The sequence below is a fragment of the Triplophysa rosa genome, linkage group LG25 (genome assembly GCF_024868665.1).
Source record: "Triplophysa rosa linkage group LG25, Trosa_1v2, whole genome shotgun sequence".
NCBI classification, from domain to species: domain Eukaryota; kingdom Metazoa; phylum Chordata; class Actinopteri; order Cypriniformes; family Nemacheilidae; genus Triplophysa; species Triplophysa rosa.
Window position 1 is genome coordinate 6,480,052 of NC_079914.1, and position 25,466 is coordinate 6,505,517.

The window sequence follows — 25,466 nt, forward strand, 5'->3', positions numbered from 1 at the left end:
AGAGAGAGAATGGGGGTTGTACAGTGTAAAAAATGAAAAATAATTTACTGTTAACAAACATCACAGGCCAAACATTTTGCAAACTTAAGACGACATTGAAAAGGGAACGCTTGGTTTGTATATGTTTTTCCTCACTTTATTTAAACGTTTATAAAACAAACATTTCAACATACAGTTTACATTTTTGCATTTGACTCTGTAGAGAAAAGGGGATTAAAGGCTTCATGGGGGGGTTAGGAAGCACCCAAGATAAAATATATATTGATACTAATTATTTAGGGATAATTGAAAGGTTGAGTGTATAAAATGTAGCAGCATCTAGGGGTGAGGTTGCGAATTGCAACTAACGGCTGCACCCCTCCCTTTCAAAGCACTACGGTGGCTGACACAGAACTAAGATGTCATCACATTTTCGCTTCTTTGCCGAAGGAGATAACGTATTTACGACGTGTGCTCTGTAGAGCAGTTTGTCCGTTTAGGGCTACTGTAGAAACAACATGGTGAATTCCATGTAAGGGGACCCGCGGTGTATGTACATAAAAATCATTCCAAGTTAATAAAACAACAACGCTTTTTTCTGTTTCTGTGCCAGAATAAGGTATTATGTAAGGTCTTTATACACCTCTGAACACATAGTTATGTATATTATATTGCATTTCCGTCAATAGATCCTCGAAAATTACACAAAGGACCTTTAATGTAAGTTATTGCCTATAACGCAACTGATATAAACTAAATGACTTAAAAAAGACTAATTTTGCCCTTTTTTGCTCTCACATTTGATTGTCTCAGACTCTTCCAGTAGCCAGTAATTCACTAAACAAATTGTGGTCGGCAAATACCATGTTTACTCTCTCTACAAGCATAACTTGTATTTAATTTAGTCTTTGTGGCATCGCTTTGTTTTGCGGTTTCTAAGGATGAGGACTTGATCATGTAAACATCCGCCTAATTTGACTTCCGTTCCGTGAATTTGCATCAAAATAGCGTAGTGGGTGATATTAAACATGTTTTCTTGATTTTAAAAGTGAATGATTATATGGTTACAGTAGTTGTATTTGATTATTTTTTTGTAAGCGTTGTTTTTTCCCTGCAATCCCTGTCTGAACAGATCTTCACCGGGCACAAGACTACACTGTTCCTCACAAGCATCATTGTTAGATGCCAGCTGAAGATTGAATTACACTTCCTGCCAACACAAAGTGATTTCTGACATCTGGCTTATATTTGCCAGACGAGAAACACAGTTGAAGTCCTGTAGATGTATAATTTATGTTTGCTGATGGGTAAAAATCTAAAAGCAGACAGTTAAAGACAGACACATAATGGTGAAGGTGATTATTTCTGTGTATTGGATTTCTTCTTTTAAGACTTGAAAATAACTGGATATCTTGGGTAACATCAAGTGTTGTTTTGGGAAGTTTTAGGATCAGTTGTTTCTTTCTAAGCAAATCCGGAGATGTTCTTTGTCTTTTGAACGTTCGCTCTCCCCCGAGCAACAGTGCTCCTGTTACAGTGATGTTGCAAATCAGGGGCATCCGAGGACACGAGCAGAGAATGCTGGGAAATTGTATTGATAAGCCTCTTTCACATGAGTCGGAAACTACGTCACCGCAGGGTAAAGCAACTTCCCCTACAAATTAAATCCCATTGTAATAGAATGCGTTTGTGTCATTTAAAGATACTTAGGTTTATCTGTTCACTACACTGGACTTGTTTTGCGACTTTAATCTATATTAAACATAAAAATGTGCGTTTATCTGTTTTGTGCAATCAGACTGCTAATATTCATTAAAGTGTTTTGAGTTTATACACCCTGTTATTTAAACGTGATCACGTCACTGTATTATAAGAAATTACTTTAAAATACTGGTACACTGTTAACATAGAGTGGAACTGGTTAATATTGTTAGTAAATAAGATACCATAAACTGCTAAGGTAAGGTTTCTTTTTTTTATTGTAATTAAAATACGATTCATTGTTCATTCATAATACCAAATGTAAAATGTTAAAACTTCAGTTGTGAAGACGTAATAAATGTAGAACTTTAAAATGAAGTATTACATTGCGCTGTAACCAATATTAATAAATTAGACCTTATTATAAAATGCTTACCGTAAACAGATGTATTGTCCTTCTCCAATCTTTTAATGGGTCGCTTTCAATACTGCACATAAGATTCTAATGTTCCTGAATAATCATGGTCTTCCGTTTATTTTAATATACTTTATATATGAACAATTATTCACTCCCCTATCACATTAACACAGAGCAGACGTAATAAAACACGCATACATAATGCGTGACTATGATCCAATGCACCCGCCAGTAAAACGTCTGATATTATATATTTTACATTATTAAAATATTTTCGATAATGTCAGAAGCACTAGTGAGAAAAGACAACAGAAGACATTTTTTGAAATTTTCTGAAACAGAAAGTGTGATGCAAGTCTGACGGGAGGGATTTGGGTGATGTTTTTCCAGCACAACGTGCTGCCTTTACTGTAACGTTTATTTTATAAACCAGGCAGGACCAAACCAGACAGACATAAAGAATAAAATGAGACAGAGAACATCATCACTGGATTTATTATATGCAGTTCAGTAGTTAAAATCAGCAAGTACCATCAGGTTGCTGTCCCATAAACAGTACAAACCTTAAATTTAGACCAAAACAGCAGTACTAGAGCCCCCTCTTAGCTGCAAAGGGTTTTTAAATTAAGATCTCAACTTTAAACAGGCGGTAATAAGGTATTAAGCTCGTTTACATTATTTATACGAAGACATTTAATCCAGATACTCTTGTTAGACTTGGATACTGCTGTAACCGGAACATCGTTTACCCTGCGTTGAACGATGCGGAAGTCAAAAACCCTGAAGCGTGAAAAAGGCCTATTCTACTTTTTTTGGAGGACATCCTGCCATATGCTGATATTCCTGTCTCTTTATTTACAGTATGTTGTTTATTTTATTTCGCCTAAATCCACTTAATGCAACCGTTCTACTCAGGATTACTGGTAAAGTGGATTTTGGGGGCGTTGTTATTATAGTAATCCTTTAAATCATGATTCATTGTGAGCAATACGGATTTTGTTCCAAAAAAAGAACTACAAGAGCCTGAGAGCCACTTTCCGATTCTGTTTTCGTCATTGTTTCGGGAAACAGTCTAAAGCAGTGCCACATAGCGAGAAATCACTGGCCAAATTCCTCTGAATGCTTTTCTCGTGCTCGAAAGTAAAGTCGAAAAGTCGAAAGTAAACAAGAGGTGAATAATGTCTGAAGATCTGTTTAATGTTTGCGATGCCCCTTTTGAAGTACAATGGATGGCTCTTTTAAATAACAAATAAACACAGACGGCTAAAGACTTTAACCAAACAGATGGAAGTCCCATCGGCAATGCGAGTCATTCGTTGCTGCCTCATTTTTTGGCTGGACTGCAAAAGTCGTCCCAGAAGGCTTTTTTTCAAGCCTACGCTTTACTTTTTTTTCTTTTTCACTGCACACCAAACTCCACAGAGCGATTACAGCACTTTCCACCTTCATTATGATGTCACTTGTACAAAGGTTCGGAGTGCACACAACTACTTTTAAGGTATTAGTGTCTAACCAAACCTTTTATAAGTTTAACAATAATATGCCGTACAATGGCAAAAGAAAACTATGTATTGGCACAGATATGGGATGTTATGCATACATTAAATGCAGAGCAGAGTTTAAAGTGGCCATAACTCAGACCCTTTCTGCATATCTCATGTTAATCTTGAGTACTTACAGAATAGTATCGCACCCTTCAAATATCCGTAGAGTCTTTAGTTTGATCACATTTATAAAAGACAGATACAGCTGTACGATTATTTCCGAAAACATATGACGCGTGCGGGGGGGAGGGCGGAACTAAAGCACGTGCGCACCCATTGCCAACAAAACACAGACATATGACTCAGTTTGACTTACCGCGTGCAGTTCATGTCTGGCATCTTGTAGTGCTGGGACCGCGCCATCTATCAGTTTCAAATGATCTGCAAATACAGCATTATATCCACCGTTTATATAACATCCATCACTGAAATGCCGTGACAGACAAACACGCCGTGAACAAATAAACACCCCTCGACTTTTATTACTATCGCAAGTGTAACGAGCTGCAGCTGAAGGCCCACAGCGCAGCCAATCTTGACACAGCGCAGCCAATCTAGATGGTAGGCGGGTCTTCCTATCGCTCATCGGTTGACGCGTGGGCGAGCTATTTCTTTCACCTTGCCGTAGGCGTGGTTTTCCGGGAGAATTGTCCAATAAGGACTAAGAAAAGTTATTACGTAACAGTTTTTCATGTTCTAAAAAAACTTTCAGAAACTTATACAAACCTTGGGGGAGTGTATCGAGCACAGAAATACTACGTATTACATCTAACTTGTTTTTTTTGAGAAGTTGGCCATGTCAATAATGAGAAGACAGCACGTTTAACATTGTAAAGATGCCAGAATGCATGAGACACCATTGCACATCCCCTTTAATTGTTGACGGTTGCCAAGCAACACTGCATCTTGATTTTTAATGGTCATATGATTGACTGAAATCATACTATTCAGCTGTCTTTTATTTACATTTATCAAGTTCTATAATAAAAAAATGAGAAGAAGGACTTTTAATTTGTGTAGTAGCCTATTTAATTCACTAGAATGGATTATGTGAAATATGTATTTAATAATATAAACACTCATACATGATGTAACATGTATCTCAGGCTATGAGATGTTTTTTTTGTGGCGATTGTGAAAGATTTGTCTTTCTCTTATCTCTCTCTCTCTCCTTACGGTGTGGGATTTATGAAGGCCTCCATGTTTTTTCCAGCTGGCCTTTCTCTGGATCTTGGATATTATCTTGTGAAAACAATGAACACATGCTGCTTGGATCACTTCCCACTTTCCCACTCTTTCTTTTGTCATGTTATCCATGCAGTCATATGGAAACAACGATTTCCATGTTTTGATTTTTGAAGGAACATGACTTTTAGATATAGCTTTAATATATTTAAAACATTTGCAAAGGTGAATTTTTTATACCATTGGTCACAAAAAAATGTCAGGTTGTCTGATCCATGCCTCTGTATTCCGTTGGTCAAAGAAACAAAAATCATTGGTAGAGTCAGTGTTGCTTTGTGGGAAGCTCGATGTTTTTGTATCACCATAAGTGTTGAGTCAATAATACTTGCATTTATTATCAGCAAAACGTATTAAAAATAACTTAAATTTACAGTTTTACCCAATATTTGTGCATGTGTTTTTATTTTAGTAAAGGAATAGTTCACCAAACAGACCTCATTCCCCCTTGACTCCAATGGGGTATTCTTCCAAATACCTTCCTTTGTGTTCAGCAGAACAAAGAAATGAATACAGGTTTGGAACAATCTGAGGGTGAGTAAATGATGACAGAATTTTAATTTTAGGGTGAACTATCCCTTTTCAAACTTGCTTTAGAAGGCAGCAGTCTATGTAGTGAGCTTTCTAGGTTTTGGAAGAGAGACCCATCCTTTACGGGCACAGATGACATTGTAAAGGTGTTGATTTTCCTGTTCTGTGGTCTTGTAATGTAATAAGAGTCAGACTGCAGGAGATAACTCATTCCCACTCAACACAGTCTGTCTGAAGTGACTCAACTGCTATAGAATGCAGAAAACACACTGTGTGTGTGATTGTGTGGTTATTCAGTTGGGCGTTTTCCTAACAGCAGCTGATGTTAACAACTGCAACCTTATTGTAAAGTGTTATTGAATTATTATTTTATTGCACATTCCTTCGATGTTGCGTACTTACTGAAAAAAGACCGGCTTCACTTCACCTTGAGCCTTGTACTTCGAATGTTGTTCTTGTGTGCCAATCCATCATAGCAGTTTCGTGTGGATGTATAGGCTCTCGTCCAGCACCAGAGATTAATTTTTGCCTTCAGTGGCTGAAACGGGCTACTGTATTCTTTTTAGGAGGATTCTCAGTTTCATTTGGGTCTCACACTGTCCCCTGTCTGATACTTTGTGTGTCCCATCAACAGATACATTGTCCCGGGCTGAACTAGTGTGTGATGATGCGTTTGGCTTTCTGGCTGAGGAACCAGAGCAGAGACACTCAAAGGCCTGTTTAATTGGTTTGTCTCTCTCCCTCTCTCTCTCTCTCACACATTCTTTCTAGCTCGCTCTGACATTTTTGTAATTATTTTGGGTTGTCGGAGAGTTTAAAGAGTACATTCCTCAATATTTTTAAGGGCTTATTTTGGTTTATGGAGTGTCCGACAACAAGTTTATGTACATACATGATGTAAAAATACTATTATTTCGTAATAATAAGCAGTTTTTATTACCTTACTTCTTGACTGACTCTCAAATGATTCGTTCCGCGATTCATCTGTGTAATCTCCGCCTTTCCGCCAGTGTAGTCTGATCTGATTGGTCAGATAGTGTAGTCTGCTGTGATTGGTCAGATGGTCTAGTCTGCTGTGATTGGTCAAATGGTCTAGTCTGCTGTGATTGGTCAAATGGTCTAGTCTGCTGTGATTGGTCAAACGCGTTCAGCATGTGTCGCAAATGGACCGCCTATCATTACTGCTGTATTACGGTTTGCAGGTGGTTGGATATTAACAGTGTATAGAGAGAGATGGCGTCGATTTTACCTTACCAGTTCGAGCCCAAGTCTGACGAATCATTCTTTAATCCTTATACAGATGCCAGTAAGAAAAAGGACTGTTTTAGACACTTCTCTTGTAACAGTTAGTTATCACGGCATACAGTGTACGGTGTTCGTATCTTCAGATGTTATTATAACTATAGTACACCACGCAGTTCTTGAAATAAAGACTTTGCGAGTTAATATGGTTGAACACTTACATTAGCGCAACGAGTTTATAGCTAACGTTAGGTAAACAAACAGTAACAACCCCAAAAATAACGGTAACGTTAGCTAAACACAGACATGAGATAACGTCACACAAATTTAATTTTAAGTAAAGACAAAAATAAAGAGTCACACTTACAGGTTGTGATTCGGTGGAGCTTACAGGTCCAAATAAAGTTGGCAACATCTTTTAAGGAAAGACGTTTAATGTATCCTGCAGTAAAGGCGCCAAGATTGATGAAGCAATCTTCGGTAAAATGATGCGCGCAAAGTAAAACGTTCGGTTTATACTCCTTTGGTGTCGTTTGAAAAATAAATAGTAACCATTTTTTCCTCAGAAGTTCTTCCTTTGGTAGTGAAAATAAGACTGACTTAGTTTCACTACATAGAACACAGCTTCTCTTAGACATGATGCACACGTCACGAACGAGCTAGTACAGTGTTTGGGGAGGAGAGAGTTAAGTTTTCGCAGTCAGTAGGCGGGGATTTTTCTAGTGACGTAGGTACATTGTGGTTAAAGATTCGGACAGGTCATGGCTTGTTCGCGTGATTCAGAGTCGATTACCTTTTTTATAAGCTAATAACTTTTTTATTCATTCACCTTCGGATTTACAACTTGACAGATTGCTTACATTCAAACCCGGCAAAATTAAACACTTCATGAAATGTATTTTTTATGATCTCGAGGAATGTACTCTTTAATGCAATCTCCTTCTGACCTGCAAAGACCTCTGATAATCCTTATGAGGTTTTAAAAAGAAAGATGAATGTGAGAAACTGCAACATTTTGTACTGTATGGCTGTGAGCCATCTTAAAACATTTTTGTTTAGCATGATTGAGCTAAAAGTACCCAAGATAACAAGGTTTGGCTGGGTGGTGTAGAACAGTTCACCCCTGTTGGTGAAAAGCTGTAACTACACCAATCTGATGCATGAACACATATTTTTGCTACTTTTTGAAAGTAGCTATTTTTTGTGAAAAAAAATGTAATTGTGACAAAAATCATAGAAGATATAGGACACAAAAGATTATATTTTAAAGAATGTTGGTAACCAAACAACTGTGGAACCCGTTGACTTGCATTAGTTTTACATTTACATTTAGTCATTTAGCAGATGCTTTTATCCAAAGTGACGTACAAAGTAGGGGGAAACAATAGAAGCAATTTGTGCAACAAAAGAACAACAATGCATGTCAAAGTCAGCCTATCACAGTATACAAAGCTACGATTTTTTGGGGGGGAATAGGGCAGTAGAAAAGAAGTAGAAGACTGTACTAATGGGTCAGATGTTGGAAGAGATGTGTTTTTAGCCGATTATTAAAGACAGCTACAGAATCTGCTGATTTTGTGGCAAGAGGGAGATCGTTACAGAGTCGGGGAACACATCCAGTGAAAGTGCGTGAGAGTGATTTTTTTCCCTTTGTGGGACGGCACCACAAGACGTTGTTCGATTGCAGAGCGCAGGAATCGGGCAGGTACATAACTCTGAATTAGAGAGTGAAGATATGGGGGTGCCGAACCAGTGGTGGTTTTGTAGGCCAAGAGCAGAGATCTGAATTGGATGCAAGTGACTATAGGGAGCCAGTGCAACCTAACGAAGAGAGGTGTGATGTGCGCTCTCTTTGGCTCGTTGAAGACCACTCTTGCCGCTGCATTCTGGATCATCTGAAGAGGTCTGGTTGTACAAGCTGGAAGACCAGCCAGTAGAGCATTGCAATAGTCGAGTATGGACAGGACGAGAGCCTGGGCAAGAACTTGCATAGCATGCTCAGACAGGAAAGGTCTAATTCTCCTAATATTGTAGAGGATGAATCTACAGGACCGGGTGCTGCTGGCAACATGGTCTGCGAAGTTCAGCTGATCATCAATTACCACTCCCAGGTTTCTGGCTGTTCTGGAAGGAGTAATGGTTGATGAACCTAGTTGGATGGAAAGGTCGTGCTGAGTCTTCGGGTCGGCCGGGATCACGAGCAGTTCAGTTTTTGCAAGGTTCAGCTTCAGGTGATGGTCCTTTATCAAGAGTGAGATGTCATTCAGGCATGCCTAGATCCGCTCAGATACCGTCAGATCATTAGGCTGAAATGACAGGTGGAGCTGTGTGTCATCCACATAGCAGTGATAAAAAAATCCAAGTTTCCGAATGACAGAACCTAAGGATGTTGTGTATATGGAGAAGAGCAGCGGTCCAAGAACTGAGCCCTGGGGTACCCCTGTACTGAGATGCTGGGACTCGGAGACCTCACCTCCCCAGGATACTCTGAATGACCTTTCCGAGAGGTAAGACTCGAACCACCGTAGCGCCACTCCAGAGACACCCATAGTCTTGAGGGTCGACAGGAGGATGTGGTGGTTGTCGAAAGCGGCAGATAGATTCAGGAGGATGAGTGCAGATGATTTAGAGGCCGCCCTTGCCAGTCTCATGGCTTCAATGACTGAGAGCAGTGCAGTCTTGGTGGAACGACCGCTCTTGAAACCAGACTGGTTGCAGTCCAAGAGGTTGTTCTGTGTGAGAAATGAGGAGAGCTGGTCAGCTACCACACGCTCAAGGGTTTTGCAATGAAGGGGAGTAGAGATACTGGTCTGTAGTTTCCTAGCAATGCAGGATCATGGGTGGGTTTCTTCAGCAGCGGGGTTATACAGGCCTCCTTAAAAGCCGAGGGAAATGTACCAGTGGTGAGAGAAGAGTTGATAATGTGGGTCAGAGCGTGGAAAACCAATGGAGAGATGGCCTGAAGTAGATGGGTGGGAACGGGATCTAGCGGTCAGGTAGTCGGGTGATTAGATGCAGCTTCAGACACGAGAGAGAAAGAGTGGAGCGATCAGACTTCGGGTGTACTCTGGGGGACTCTGTACAATAGAAGTCAATGGTTACCGCCGTTGTTCGGTTACCAACATTCTTCAGAATATCTTCTTTTGTCTTCTGCAGAACAAAGAAAGTCATAAAGGTTTGAAATTACATGAAGTAAATTATGACAGAATTTTCATTTTGTGGTGAACTATCCCTTAAAGATGGGGTAATTGCCTCCAGCAGCTCGTCTTTTTCCAGAAATAGTCGTACAGCTGTGTCTGTCATTTATAAATTTGATCAAACTAAATACTCTTCGAAGATACGAAGTATGCAATAAGTAGTATAGGTACTCAAGATTAATATGAGATTTGCAGAAACTGCGTGTGTTACCCCATCTTTAATAATGAACAATACAGCATTTGTTCATCTAAGTTCATATCAATTTCAACATTTACTGATGCATTTTTAAAATCAGGAGTTGTAACTGTTAACATTAGTTAATGCACCATGAACTAACATGAACAACTGTGTTGACATTAAAATGAACAAGTATTTATAACAACATCTTTTGCGAATCATGATGCGTCACATTAATCAGCACAGATCTCTATCATCAAGTATTTTATTACAGATAAGAATTTTTCGCCATTGTTGGAGTTTTGGCACAGACAACACAAATGACCTTCGAGTGTGTCCAACCCTTTTCATCACCCGCCACGTTTCTGACTTATCGACCCCGTCCAAAAGCACAGTTTATCTAACATCAACCCTAATTCTGGCGCAGAAACAGGAAAAGGCTCATAAATGTTGTATTTGGAAATCTTGGCTGTGTCCTGCCAATAATAATGGGCTTATTGCTCTTTGTAGGGAAATCATGCATAGATGGCTTTGCAATTGCACTTTATAAAGCCAAATGTTTTAGGCGGCTTTAAAATGTAAATTGAATGGGGTTTGAATCTGAACTGTATTTCATCCTCAGTGAAGCGGTGATGAACAGCTTTGTATTTGCTGTAAAGCTAATACAACTGCAAACATTGAATGTTTTTTGGCAGTTTAATTGAATGGTACCCAAAAATTAAATTGGTTAATCCATCCAATGTTTTTTGCACTGATGATTTAGTAGTTTAGTATGCACTACAGTCTAGAGCATAAAGTATGCAGTTGCGGGTAGGCAGCCATCTGATGATTTCTCTCTGTTCTTATCAAAGTGTACACTACAGGTCATGCATGCTCAGATTGGTTTTCATTTGGCATTTACAGTTCATTTACAATCTGGCGAGTCAAAATATAACACCAGAAGGCTTTATATTTTATCACTAAGGGCTTGTGGAAGCAGGATAAGATGTAGCCGCACACTGTAAAAAACGTTATTTTACAGAACTTTACTGTTATTTAAAAATCTAAAAACTGGCAATTTTACAGAATTTTACCGTTATTTAAAAAAAAGATGTATTTTTTAAATATAGTAACAAACGGCACATTACATAAAAAGACTGCAAATTTACAAGAAAACATGAAAACCTAATTTTATAGTGCTGGTCGGTATGACCAAAAATGTATATAACGGTGTTTTCCAGATTTATACCGGTTTCCCGGTACATGGCGGTATTTTTTAACCACTTTTTTTACTGATTGAGAGAGGAAATAGTGCTGTTGATTGACTTAAAATGCCCTTTTATACTGTGTTGTGTTTTACATAGTCACAATGGCGTCATGATTTCCTGAAATCATATTTTTTAATTATAAAACAACAAACGCTTAAGTTAGATTTGTGAGCGGAAAGTGATCGCAAGTGATTGTAAATTCTCCTTCCTCTACTGACCCTTATTTCTCATCATAGCATATAGAGAAACAGTTCAAACTAAAAACACATCATATTATACGCTTATATTGAGCAGATATGAGGGGAACACGATCGTTTTTTGAAAATGTTTGTTCGTGAGTATATTTAATATAACGTAATGCGAACTTGCAATTGTTACACTTGTGCTGCTGTTCAGCCGCGAGGTGCGCGCTCCCATTGCGACGGGAAAGAAATATGTAACGTTACCGCTCATGCGCGAGACGCACGCAAACATCCAAACGCCTCCGTTTAGCGCATGTTTATATAGAAAAATTATGATAAAGTAGTGCTGCAGCATAGAAAGATGCATTCTGTGTGAATGACCGGTCACAGTGCAACAGTGAAAAGGGGCCCCGCTGAAACAGTGGTATGCGGTATATTAAAAATTCATATCATAACAAAAATACACACCGGTATTCGGTATGAACCAGTATATCGCCCAGCACTATAATTTTACGTAAAAATGTTAATTTACGGTATTTTTCTGCCGCCCCAGTTTACAGGATTTTTTTACAGTGTAGGTCACAAATTTACTGTCATTTTCTAAATGGTCCTCATGCACTCTTTTACTGTACTTTAGTGGTTACATGTTTATCATTAGTTTAGCAATTGACGTTTCAATAGACATAAAGCATGCCATTACCTCACAGCTAATTGTTTTTCATAGATTATTCATCCCCATGGGGAGGATTTGAAGACTGGTAATAACTCATGGAAACAGATTTTATTCACCCCTGCAGAATTATTTTAATTTTACTCATCTGCGTCGCTTATAGCTGGCTAATTTTTCACCCACACATCTGGATGTTGACCTTTGTGAAACAACGTCAGAATGGTTTGAGTTAAGGAGTTGAGGATAGTCGTACAATCTACAGACCAGGGCCCAGTTGCACGAAACCTCTTAGGGTAAGTAACCCCTTAGTAACAATACTGTTAAAATGGGAATTAAGGGTTTTCTTACCCTAAGGGGTTTCTTGCAACCGGGCCCTGTACATCAGGGAAACACATGTTCTGAATTGTTACTGTAATGTTTTCCCATATCTAGCAAGTGCCTACAAACTTCAGGTTGGGGCCTGACAGCTTTTCCTTGATTTTGCTTGTCTTTATGATATACTTGTGTCTAGATAAGGCTGGGGCCTGATAATGTACTCTGCTCCATGTCAAAAAAGCCCACATCCATGTGTCTGACATTCCAGGATATTGGCTTGAGAACTCATGGGCGTCTGTGGCTCCACACAGTGCATTTGTACTGTACATTAAAGCCGCAGCATGATTTTTGCATTAAAAATCACTACCATTAGTGTTATATATTTATAACACTACATTATATTATATTATATATTTCATTACATTATATTACATTTGTTCACTTGTGCACTTATGCATTTATCCCAACTGTGTCCAACAATGTTCGAATCCAGAGAAATTTGCAATTGTAACCAGTCTAACGTCTCTCCTTTTTGGTTTCATTTCTGAAATTTCCAGAACTTGCCTTCTGTGACTTCGATTCTGACGCTTCTTAATTTAATTTCTGGAATACTCTGAATCTTGAGTTTTTCTTGACTTTTCTCGACATTAGCAGATTGTGGCTTGCAGCTGGGTGCTGTCCTTTGTCAGCTTTTGGACCACATGAGGCTTTTCCTCCTACATGAGTAATTGGTTATGTATTGATTTTTGAGGTCCCTGAGAGACCAGTGCTTACAGAGGCCCTGCTGAGGGCTTTCATTTGGGCTGTCTGTGGTCATATCTTCTCCCGTAACTGCCGGTTCTTATTGTCTCCTTTAGTCAGCACTCCCTAGCTGAGCTCTGTCGTTTACTCGACAATTAAAAATACATCAGGAACCACAGGTCGGGTAGAAGAGAACTCTGTGTGAATGATTTGCCCAGTATATGGATCCTTTTAAGACAGAAGTTTGGGTGAGATTTACAGTATATTTAGCAGACATGTTTATTCAAAGCAACTTAAAGGAACAATACTGGGTTTTTAGGAGGATCTATTGACGGAAATGCAATATAATATACAAAACTATTTCTTCAGAGGTGTATAAAGACCTTATGTAATGAACCGTTATGTTTGTAATACCTTAGAATAAGCTATTTATATCTACATACAGAGCGGCCCTACATACATTGAATTCGCCGCCATGTTTTGTACAGCAGCCCTAAACGGACAAACAACTCTACATGCACGTTTCCTCTCCGCTGCGGTATCGTGGTGAAATGGATCACGGATCTTGCAGAACCGGTGCGGAACGCATGTGACTCGCGGATTAAGTGAAAGTTTATTCATCATTGAGTAAAAGAATAAAACGCGCTCTCTCTCTCTCTCTCTCCAGTTTCAGCTCCAACGCGCTCTCTCTCTCTCTCTCTCCAGTATCTGGACGAGTACAATATTAAAGCGGTTCCAGATAAACAATGACGCTCAAAACTGCTCCGTCACACAGCTAATATTACAACAACAACAACATATCTTGGTATGTTAGTATGTTACTCACATACTGATCCGAATCAAAGCAACCTCCTCGGGGGTGATTTTAAGATGATCTTTCTCTCCAGCGTCTCTCTGCTGGAAAGTATCTCCATAGATATGTATGAGTATCTCTGCTAAAAGCCTCAGTACCGCGCGCGGGTCCTAACCTGTCTCTGCTGTAAAGTCTTTATAATATTAACACAGGTCCAGCTCCTGCCTGACTTTTATCCTTCTTTTTAAACTTAAAATCCACAAACCTTTTATTTTATGTAATACATAAGTCATAGCTCTTTCTACAGTCTTTCTAATGCCCGCAAAATCTCTTCCCTGCGTCAACATGAGAACGACATCTTTTTGTACTGTGGTGGCCACCGTCGTGTTTGGACTGAGCGATTTGTGGCAAATCTATAATACAACGCTAGTGGCCGCTGTTAATCAAAAACTGCGCCTTTAAATATAAGAAATGCTGTACAAAGTTTTTAAAAAAGTTTTTTTTTAAATGGTTTTAGTTTCATAGTGGCTATAAACAACAATTTGCTACATGTTACTCAAAGGCAGGTGGTATTGGGGGAGGGACATTCTCTTTAGAGGGCATTTGATTGGACAAACATCTGTGTAGTGCTTGATGAGTCATCAAAAATGTTTGGGGCATTTTTATGGACGTCGTACATTTTAAAACTGTATATTTTGGTTGAAAATAGTGCTGCATGATTAATCGTATTTTACTTGCAATAACGATTTCTGCCTACCTTGTTTAATTAAACGTAATTGTTGCAATGTTAATGTGTTAGTAAGCACAAAGAAATAGTGAGAAATTGTTCATTTGTGGGGTGGAGTGTAAAGATGATAGCTGGCTTTGAAATACAGTGTCACAGAAGTTGAATAGCGGCAGATTATAACATAAAATGTGATAAGTATGCTGAAGTGTATTGAAAAAAGTTAAAAACTGAGAGAATAATCGTGATTATTAATTATGCTAAAAAAAAATTGACAAAGTTTTGAAATGAAAATTTTTCATGAAATTTTCAGTCAGCTTTTAACAATGCTAAAAGACCTCTTTTTAAAGGTCTTTGTCAGTTTTTTTGAGCGAATCTATCTGCTGAACGATCAACACCATGGTATCCATTAAACAGATTGAACTTCTATTCCTCACAGCATTGTTTTCATTCATTTTAGTATGCTGTCTACTCTTTTTAAGTCCACATTGTTTTTTTTGTCCTTCTTCTGTCATAATTATATTTACTAAAGTAAAATCATTTCTATTTACTTTTACCAACCTCAGTTTGGCTTTACTTTTTAGACGAACCAAACATCCATTTAACAATTACTTGTTCCATGGAACTTCAATAGACTCCTTAAGACGAGTTATTGAGATGGTAATTCAGTGTCACTCTCACTGGATGCTTTTGTGCCTTTTAGTTAACAAATGGACCATCAGGCAATCATTCGACAATACTAAAGACCCATTAAGATGATATAACTAGATAGGAGCCCCATTTTTTGTTACGGAAACATTCTTTCAAATGTGTTGCATAAAAACCATCCTGGTAAACCTCTCAGTGCTCGAAAACCTTGCCGGTGACGCAGAAGTCGTAAAGTTCATGGCTAAGTGTTGCCCTTCTAGCTTTAGCTTTCACATGTGAGGTGCTAAGCAGCCCCGGCGTGTGAACCCCATGAGATAGACGTGTTGAGTTTGGATTTAATGGAGGTGAATTTATGAGGAATGCAAATCTGAGCTGTTACGGTGAACCGCAGCGCTTGTTAATTTACACCCTTTCTATCAATTTCCAGGCACCAACCTAGGTTGATCGCTGTCCGAGCTGGTTTTCATCTCTAAATCTACAAAGCGAAACCTTGTTTCCACTTAACACTTTCAGCACCAAAGGTTGTGCTAGTTTGCAGGAGCCTTTGAAAAGCTTCGGCTTTGTTGCGGTCCGATGCTGCACATTGTTCGAACCGGGTAAACCTTCAGAAACCAATGAATACCACATCTGAAGAGCGAGTGAGAGGACAAGAAAAGAAAAAGGAATGAAGTAGGAGAGGGGGCGAACTCTTTCTCTCTTTCCCTCATTTCGGGCCCCCCCCTTGAACCTCCCTTGGGTTGCAGGAGGAGTGCCAGAAGACCAAAAGAAGGCAGAAAGCCGGAGAACAAAACTTGAACAAAAGCCAGCCGGCACGGCTTTTATTGCGACGGCCTTCTTCAATGTGCTGAGAGAATTTTAATCAGAGACACCCCTCCCCTCATGTGTGTCTCAGCAGAGCTGCAATGCGGAGTTGCCTTGCTATCCTGATTTCTTCATGGATTTCTCTAGAATAAAAAATGGATTTGTTCAAGAAGCTAGACACCCAAAATTAGCGTGTGATATCCCAAACCCAGGCTGTGGTTATGAATGGAACACGGCGAGCTGTTTGTATATTATAGTTGAATTCAAACAGAATTCTCTAAGCTGTCATCTTGTGGCCGGGTAAATAAATAATTCATTAGCGGACAAAGCAGGGCCAATCCTGGGCCAGGTTCCAGCTCTGAATCAAAGTCAGATGGACTTGACTCTGGGCCTCTTCCTGTGTGTTTGAGAAGACCGCTTGGACAAACCTTGACAGACTGATCCTTGTGCAGGTCAAAGCTCAGACTGTTGACCATAGACTTTGGTTAATAGCAAAAAGACTTGCTTGGCCTAAGGGCTGACATTTTTGGGAGTGCAAATGGGTGAAGAAGCTGTGTACGTGCAAATAAACTTATATAGCGTGTTTGTTGTCAACAAATATTGACACTTGACTCGTGTGTCTTGTCTCCACAAACCCTCTTTGCTCTCCGCCTGCAGGGCAACATATGGAGATGCAGTTGAGTGACCCGTCAATGACTTGTTTGTGTTTCATACACTTTTGTTTGCGAACATGATCTTAAGTGGGCATAAAAGCGGGTTTCTCTCAGGCCCTTTGGCCCATTACTTATGGAGTTTACAGATGAATGCTTCTCGTTCATAGATGAAATGCCGCGAAAACCACACCGGTTCACATGATTGTTGGTGCCGTTTTTATAAACCTTCATGTCCTGTTTGTGTTTGAGAGCAGAAAAGATAATGTTTGAATTTTGTAGAAAGATCTGTAAATAGTACACATAGTTTAATATTTAACTATAACCCCTAACTCAGAAATGAAAATTCTTTCCAAATTTACTCACCCTCGCCTTCCCAGATGTATATCATTTCCTTCATTAAGTTGAACACAAACTAGAAATGTTATTTTAAAATGTTATCATCTTTCAGATTTGAAGATTTGATTCGATTGAGATTTGAACTTTTAGCACTCAAGTTTGTTTGTATTCCAATTTACTGAATAAACTCAAAACGTTAATTGTTTTCTCTCACAAACGTCAGAAGACATTTACTAACCCTCTGGGGGGGTAATTTGGATTACTTTAATAATATGTGCATTTGCTTTTTGGAGCTTCACCAATTAACGTGAAGTATAATAATATAACATTACAGTATTTTAATACAAAATTATATGTTTGTGTTCAACTGAAGTAAGGAAGTCACATACATCTTGGGACAGCATGAGGGTGAGTAAATTATGAGAGAATTTTTATTTCTGGGTGACTATTCCTTTAAAGGAAACCTTCATTGTTTTTCCGTGTAAATCAAATTAACACTGATGTAATTGATTTAATTCGTTTTTAACTATTGTTTGCTTGTTCGGTTAGGTTTAGCATCTTCTCTGACGCTTTAGATTTTAAATCTATTTCCAATGTTGGTGCTGAAAAAAATGACAAAATGAAGTGGGTGAGCTGTTACCGGGCTGCTGTATCGAGCTTTGGAAAGCCTGCTCTCATATCCTCGGGTTAACAGTAAATCATTCTTTTATCAGTGTCAAAAGATGGCATCAGTCAGCTTTACAAGCCCCGCCCACATATCCCAGAATCCCCAGAGCTGCTCAATTATGTGCACAGGCGTCATGTAAGAGTCAGTATGCTGGAGTGACTGGCGCTTTCCCTACTAAAATGCCTGAAAGCTATCCCAAGAGATGTAAAAGCTATGTCTCTGCACTTTGTCCAATAGTAAGACAGTATCCAGTTGCCTGTGGTTTTAACACTTGCTGTAAATTATTGTATTACTGTTCTTTAAACTCGGATGTGTCTTTGAAACACAAACTGGCACATTAGAGCTGTAAATCAGATGTTTTCTAAAAAAATCTCTGTAATATTACCAGTTATATTTCAATGCTGCCTTTAATGTCATAAATATCGCTTTAATTCTACCCCAAGATATTTTGTGTAATATACAGTATTAGTTTTAGTTTGTTTTCATTGTCACGACTCACTATAGCATAAAAATCTGTCAAATCGTATTATTATGTCTCTATATATTTGCAGGTGGCTGTCTTTATTCCCCAGAGTGTACAGACTAATACAGACAGATTAAGTCAGTCCATGTTAAACTGAAGCAAATGAATTTGGGTTGGGTCTCACAAACTGGCCTCGGGAACAGCCTCAGACTCACAGGATTATTCTCTGGTGATGTAGATGTGACATTCTTGCAACAATTTAAAGAAAACCATTGGTTTTCAGCAAAGAGAGAGTTTATGAACACGCTGAAGTTGTTTTTCGTCAATGGATGTACTCCTGGCTGATTTAGTGTGGCAGAACCTGATTTGGCAGGAAAAGGTTTCATCCGAAAAGAACGCGGGCTTGTACTTGGTGCTTGTTTGGAGGACTGTCGTGGTTTTAGTTTGTGAAAAAGTATCTTCTATGTAGTTGTTGTCGATTGATAAAGATGTCTTTTGTCTCGATATTTTGAATCACAGTCCTGCAGTGCGACTGCTTCTATGACCGCCGTCTAATAAAGCGCACAAATTCTTGATAATATCTGTGTGCCTTGAGAAATTCAAATGCATTGTTATTGTTATTTTTAGCTAATTAAAATGGTAAATTTGTGCTTTGAAATTGGAGAATAATGCTGAGAGGGAGAAAGACAGGCGGGTGGTGGCTTGTTTTGAGACAGGGAATATTGCTTCATGTGTTTTGGCCTTGTAGGTTTCTTGATAACAATGGATATTCCATTTCCCTCCCCGAAGACCCCGACCAGCTCCAGCTTTGACATTACTTCATCTCTCCACTGTTTCCACCCATTTGCTCTCTCTCTCTCTCTCTCTCTTTCTCTCTCTCTCTCTTTTCTCGGCTTCTTAGTCCTGACTTTACCCTCTCTTTAACTCTTACAATTCTCTCTCTCTCGCTCTGTCCCCCTGTGGCAATGGTTCACATGCCGTATGTGTGGCCTCATGGCCTGACATTTCCTGTCTCTTTATTCTCAGTGCAGTCACAGGGGCCGGGGCTCGCCCACCCGTCCCTCTCTCATGAAAAAAGCATATCGCTGCTGTCCTTTTGATTTTGTTTTGTCATAAATCATTATTAGTCACCCTTTATGTTTGTCAGTGGGTTTTGCAAATATCTAACCAAGTATTAAGAAGTGCTTGACAGCACAGTATTTAATCATCACAAAAGTGCAGTGTTTTTTCCATTTCCTGAAAAAAAGTGAATTTAGACATCCAAGGTTTTGGAAGGACGTCGACAATATGATTTGACAAGAAAATGGTCTATTTTTTTATTTTGAATTTCAGTGTGCAGAGTTTTGGGGTGTTGGCATGAGTGTTTGTAATAAAAGGCTTAAAGAGATAGTTCACTCGAAAATAAAAAAGATGTCATGATTTACTTACCCTCACATCATTCCAAACCTGCATAACTTTCTTTCTTCTGTGGAGCACAAAAGAAGATATTTTGAGAAATGTCTTATTGGGTTTGTGTCCATACAATGGAAGTCAACGGGGGTCAACATTCTTCAAAAAATGTATTTTGCAGAAAAAGTCATACAGGTTTGTAATGACATGAGGGTGAATAAATGATCAAATTTTTTTTATTTTTGGGTTAACTATCCCTTCAAGTGTCATATTAATGGGTTTAGAATGTATCTTTTTATGGTAAAGTGATTTTTCAGCAATAATTTGCCTTAAATGTAATAAATATCATCTCAGTTTTGCCCCAAGATAGTTGGTGTCGTAGGTGTATGTGACAAACCAACTGAAATTTAAGTCATTTTTGATCTGTTACCAGCAGTGATATTAGGCATCATGACATCAAATGGTGTTTTTCTGCACACCTCATATTCCTGTAAACTTAAAACATATTTTTTAGATCTACAATGAAGGGAACAATATTCAGTAGAGAACCATTTACATTTCAATTTGATTTCAAACAAAAGCTTTTGTATGGCTTTGAAAGGCCTGAAATATAGTCATGGTTTACTTTTATGGGGATCAAACCAACAATCTTGTATTTACCAACCCATGCCATCACTACACCACAGCAATCCCAGCAAACATGAAAATTGGTGGTAGGGCTGCATAACGATTAATCGCGACTAATCGTTTGCAGAATAAACGTTTTTGTTTACATAATATATGTTGGTGTACTGCGTATGATAATTATGTATATATAAATACACGTACATGCATGTACTGTATATAATTAAGAAATATGTAACGTTTGATATGTTTTATATTTATATATATAATTTATATTATATATAAATATTAAATATATTTTTTCTTAAAATCATACACCCATGTGTGTTTATTTATAAATACATAATTATCACACACAGTACACCAACATATATTATGTAAACAAAAACTTTTATTCTGCAAACGATTAGTCGCGATTAATCGTTATGCAGCCCTATTGGTGAGGTGGTCTTATGTGGTCTGGAAATGGGCTTTGATATGGAAACAGAAATCTGGGCAAGATCAGGATGTTTTTAAACTCAAATTGACAATCTCCATCCTTTGGCATGTGGTGGACCAGATGTAGTGCTCACTTTAAAGACGGCTTCTCTGGACCTGTCAGCATTTCACTGACAGCACTTGATCAGAGGCTGCCATTCTGTGTCCCATAGCAAATCTGAGAGGAAATGAAACCCTGAGGGCTTGAATGGAGGAATTTTAGTGGCGTGTGAGAGACCAACTGATGGACACATGCTCGCCCAAAGCATCGGTCGCTCTGTCTTTTTCCAGGTATTGTGCTGACATATCTGATTAAATGTAATATTGAATATCGTCGCTGTCCTTCTGAAACCTCAGATGTCCAAATTTGCAGCTTTTCAAGAAATGAAAAAAAAACCACCGTACTTTTTAAATGAACGAAGGGATGTACTGGTTTTACTAGGAAAGCATTTCCTTTCAATGATGCAAGGTCAAGATTTTTTGATGCACGGTGAAGATTTTTTTAGATCTAAAATGTATTTCATAACACACACACACACACTGACGCATTTTTATACCGTATTGGTAATACAATAAAACTTTAATAGTACTAATAAATTAACATTATATTATGAAAATTACTATTAAACTATAAATTATTATTATTATTACTAGTAAATTATTGTTATTAATATTAAAATATACATACTATAACATAAATATAAAAATAATATTAATAGTATTATTCATTAATCATTATTATATCATATATAATTATCACAATTAAACAGCATATTTCCGATCAATAATTAAACATGACATAACTTTTCTTTGCTCACCTTAAATTGTGCTAAAAATCACCTTTTTCGAGGTCGCCTTATCGACTGCGCCTGTGCACAGACTGGCAAGTACCTCACGAGAGCCCCGCCCCAGAGAATAGTTAGTCTTTATTGATTGACGATTGGCTCATTTTACTGGAAGGTGGGACTTCCTTCGCTAGAGCGGCCATATTGACAGTTGCATACCTCGCCATTCATTGTTACGGCAGTGGCGCATCATGTTAATATTATTATCTTTGCTAATTTTCTTTTAACTTGATTCCACTTAACTTCATTTCATTTTACTACATTTTATTCTTCATTCCAACTTCATTTAAATTGAAGGGTTGTTTTCAACCCATGGTTACATTTTTGCATTTATTTTAAATGGTTGGGTAAACTATGGACAAAACCAACCATTGGGTTATAAATAAACCTATGGTGTGTTGTTATTACCCAACCATGGGCGTTTTGGGCTGGAACAGGTCTGAACGTCTACAATGTTGGTATTTTGTTAATCTTTCAGATGCATTAAACAAATTGCTAAAACAACATTATCAACTTGATTGACTCTTCTAAACCCCATCCTGCGTGTCTGGACTTTTACTCCAATTTAATCCTTAGTCCTAGGAATAATCTTAGTCTAACTCCAGGAATTTAGGTGAACATTCAACCGCCTCTTGGGCGTCTGTTACTCAATATTTTATTTCATTACAAAGTTACATTATGCATTTTCAGGGTCAAGACCCTTTTCAAAGTTGAGGCGGCACCCAGAATTCAAGACACACCAGCTGCAGAGACACACGGGAACAGAGATTTAGATGTTATGAATTGTGCAGGCTGTTGTTTGTTCGAGCATTGTCATTTCCTCTACAGCTGGAACTGAAAAGAGAGGAAAACCGCACAGAGTTTTGGAAAACTAAACATTTACCCAGTGTGAGTTTGGGCGTTACTCTGTGGAGCATCAGAGAAAACAATCTGTAGCTAGACAGACAGAATCTGTCGGCTTTTACCTCATCATGATGGGACCACATTACAGTGTCAAAACTTGCATATTTAACATATGTTATGTTCATGCTTGGCACATGGTTGGGGTTTCTGTAGCTCAGTTGAACTTGATAGAGCATTGCGTTAGCAGTCCAAATGTTGTGAGTTTGATTCCCAGGGAACAAACACAATGATACCTTAAATGAAAAAAAGAATTTGCCAAATGCATAAAGGTAAATATACTTGATATGCATGCTCTACCTTGACCACTGACTATTCGATTAATCTAGTCAGTTTTAAGGATGTGCGTCAATTAGCCGTGAGTTGTTGTGTATACTCGCAGTATGGTGTGGGTTATTTACACAAGCTCTGACCACCCGACCAGGCGAATACTTTTCTGGACAACTTGACTACCTTTTTTCACAACTAATAACAGCTGTGCAATTAATCGTGATTGATCGTAATCTGCAATTTTAGCTTCCAACGATTATTGTGCGGCATTTCATTTTTGCAGATTTTTCACATTTGTTTATTTGTTTTTCAGTTGAATTCAAGTAAAAAAGACAAGATTTTTATGTATTTTTATGTTGTTTCAAAGGTTGTGTTAAATAATCGTGATCTCAGTATTGGCCAAAATACTCAGGATTATGATTTTTGAGAACAACTAATTGCCTAGTAAAAATGAGTACTCTTGCAAGGCCTAGAAGGAATCTCTGTCTATTGCACTTCAGCCTCATGAAGTGCTCTTGAGTCATGTATTCTGATTGTGGAAATCATGAAAGAGAGAACCAAAGTCTAAGCCTCAATATTGAGTCTGCTGGACCACCCATATTCTGAGTGCCTCCAGCAGCATCTTATGGAAATTGTCTTCAGACCAGGCCTCTTTAAAGAAGCTATCTGATGGACACTGATGTGAGAAAATAGTCTTGTGTATTAAGGACTTCTGAGAGATTTTGCCCTTACAAAGAACAGTAGTGTGGCTTGGTTGCGCTCCAGGCCTCGGACAAGCAAATAATCATTCTGATGGCTGTTCAGAAGAAGTTTACAAGACTTTTCATATTGATGTCACATTAGGCTAAACACTAGCCATTTAGGCTAAACACTTAAAATGAACAAGAACCGTGTAGCTTTTAAACTGGAACTTTACTTGAAAGTTGAAGTGTATAATTCAGAATTGCAAAAATAGTTTCTGTCATTCATTATTTGGGGAAACAGGTTGCCCCGCCCCCAAGCTTATCCTATTGGTTGAGCCAAGCTTATGCCATTTGTTGCTCACTCAAACAAGTTGTTATTTTGTTTGGTGCTGAAGGATTAACTCTTTACATTTCGATTTGAGAACCTTAATCTAAGGTCTACTTGGACGTCTTGTCAACTTAGGTTGAGAATTCTTAAGACAGTCACTTCAGTGTTCAATGCGATGGTTTAAGACATCGGATCTGTGTTATGGACTTTTGGCATGTGGAGAACAGAGTTATGGAAGCCATTAACATTCCATGGCTACATGTGGACACTTATTTATTTTTCCATATGTGGGTGGGGCAGGGAGTATTGCACTGTCCCTCGCTGGAGAGCGAGAGAGAAAGTGAGAGAGAGGGGGGCTTGCTGAGGGGGTTTGAACTCATCCGCCCTCTCAACTCCAAAGAGCATAGACAGATGACTGCTTGGAGTCAGTGAGGCGGAAGAAGAGAGGAATTATTACTAGATGGATGGAGTGATGGTAGCAGAGAGAAAGGGGTTGAGATGGAGAAGCGTTATTATGGGATGTCCCGGCCCAACATTTATTGTGTAGTGAGCAGTACAAAGAGGACCGGGAAGAGAAAATTAGAATAAAAGAATTGAGAATACTTTTTTAATGCGTTCAGTTTTGTCGTACTGTAAATCCATTTCAGGGCTCAAAAAAAAACCATAGAAATATGAGCTCACACAATCCACCCGCTGCCCAGGACAGAGAGAGAGATGATGTTTTAAACAGAAAGATATAAAAGAGAAACAGATCACAGCAAGATTCTCCGCACTGCACTGGACACTGCGGAGAAATGAGACGTCTGGAAGCGTTTCATTGGTTTTAATGCTGACCGGTCAATTTGGACCCACGCTGTCTAACCTTTGAAGAATCCTGTCTTTTTTCCTCTCACACTTCTCCAGTCTGTTTTCATCTGCTCAGTCTCACTCTATCAAATTCTGTATGATCTCAGTGTTTCTTTGTGGCAAAAGCATTTAGGCCATTTTCATCTGGTTTAGGGTGGGTGTGCAAGTGTGATTAAACAGTTACACATTGTGTGAGAGAAAGACGCGAATAAAAGGAGATGAACTAAAAAACTTGTGAACTTTGGATTTACTTACCTATACTTTGGGAAGAACGGTTTATCCAGAAGAGGATAGGAAATTCTGACAAACCCTTTCTCTTTAAGGGTAAAAATTATAAAAAAATGGTTGAATAATGATTTTTATTATTGTAAACATTCAAACGTTGTCTTTGTTGTACATTATATGGATTGGGCTCGTCTGAATTCATTTGTAATTAGGTTGAATATAAATGTATGTGTATAAATTATATTTATAATTCTATAAAAACAGTAGAAGTCAATTGTAACACGTGAAGCCACTGTTATCCTTTCTCCTACTTCACTGTATTCTTCAAAAGTTCCTCATCCACATTTTGTGACATGCTTGTGTTGCGTGGGTGTGCCGTCGATCCGAGCCAGAAATGGCCTGTTGAAGCGATCTGGGTAATTTGGCACAGTGTTGATTCAACTTCCAAAAAATGTTCCCTCAGCATATATTTCAGGCTTTTAACCTCTTAGGCATGCGGGATCCACACCCAGCGCCTTTTATGAGCAGATTAATACAATGATATCTTCATGCAGGTACTTGAGATTGTATAACAGTCCAAATGGATGATTTGCGATGCGTTAAATTT

The 25,466-nt window shown here is 38.5% G+C and overlaps 1 protein-coding gene across 1 annotated transcript in view; it reads left to right on the forward strand.

Annotated features, from left to right (window-relative positions):
- The window catches only part of add3a (adducin 3 (gamma) a), an 81,342-nt gene that overhangs the window by 20,280 nt on the left and 35,596 nt on the right, over positions 1–25,466 (forward strand). The window lies entirely within an intron of this gene.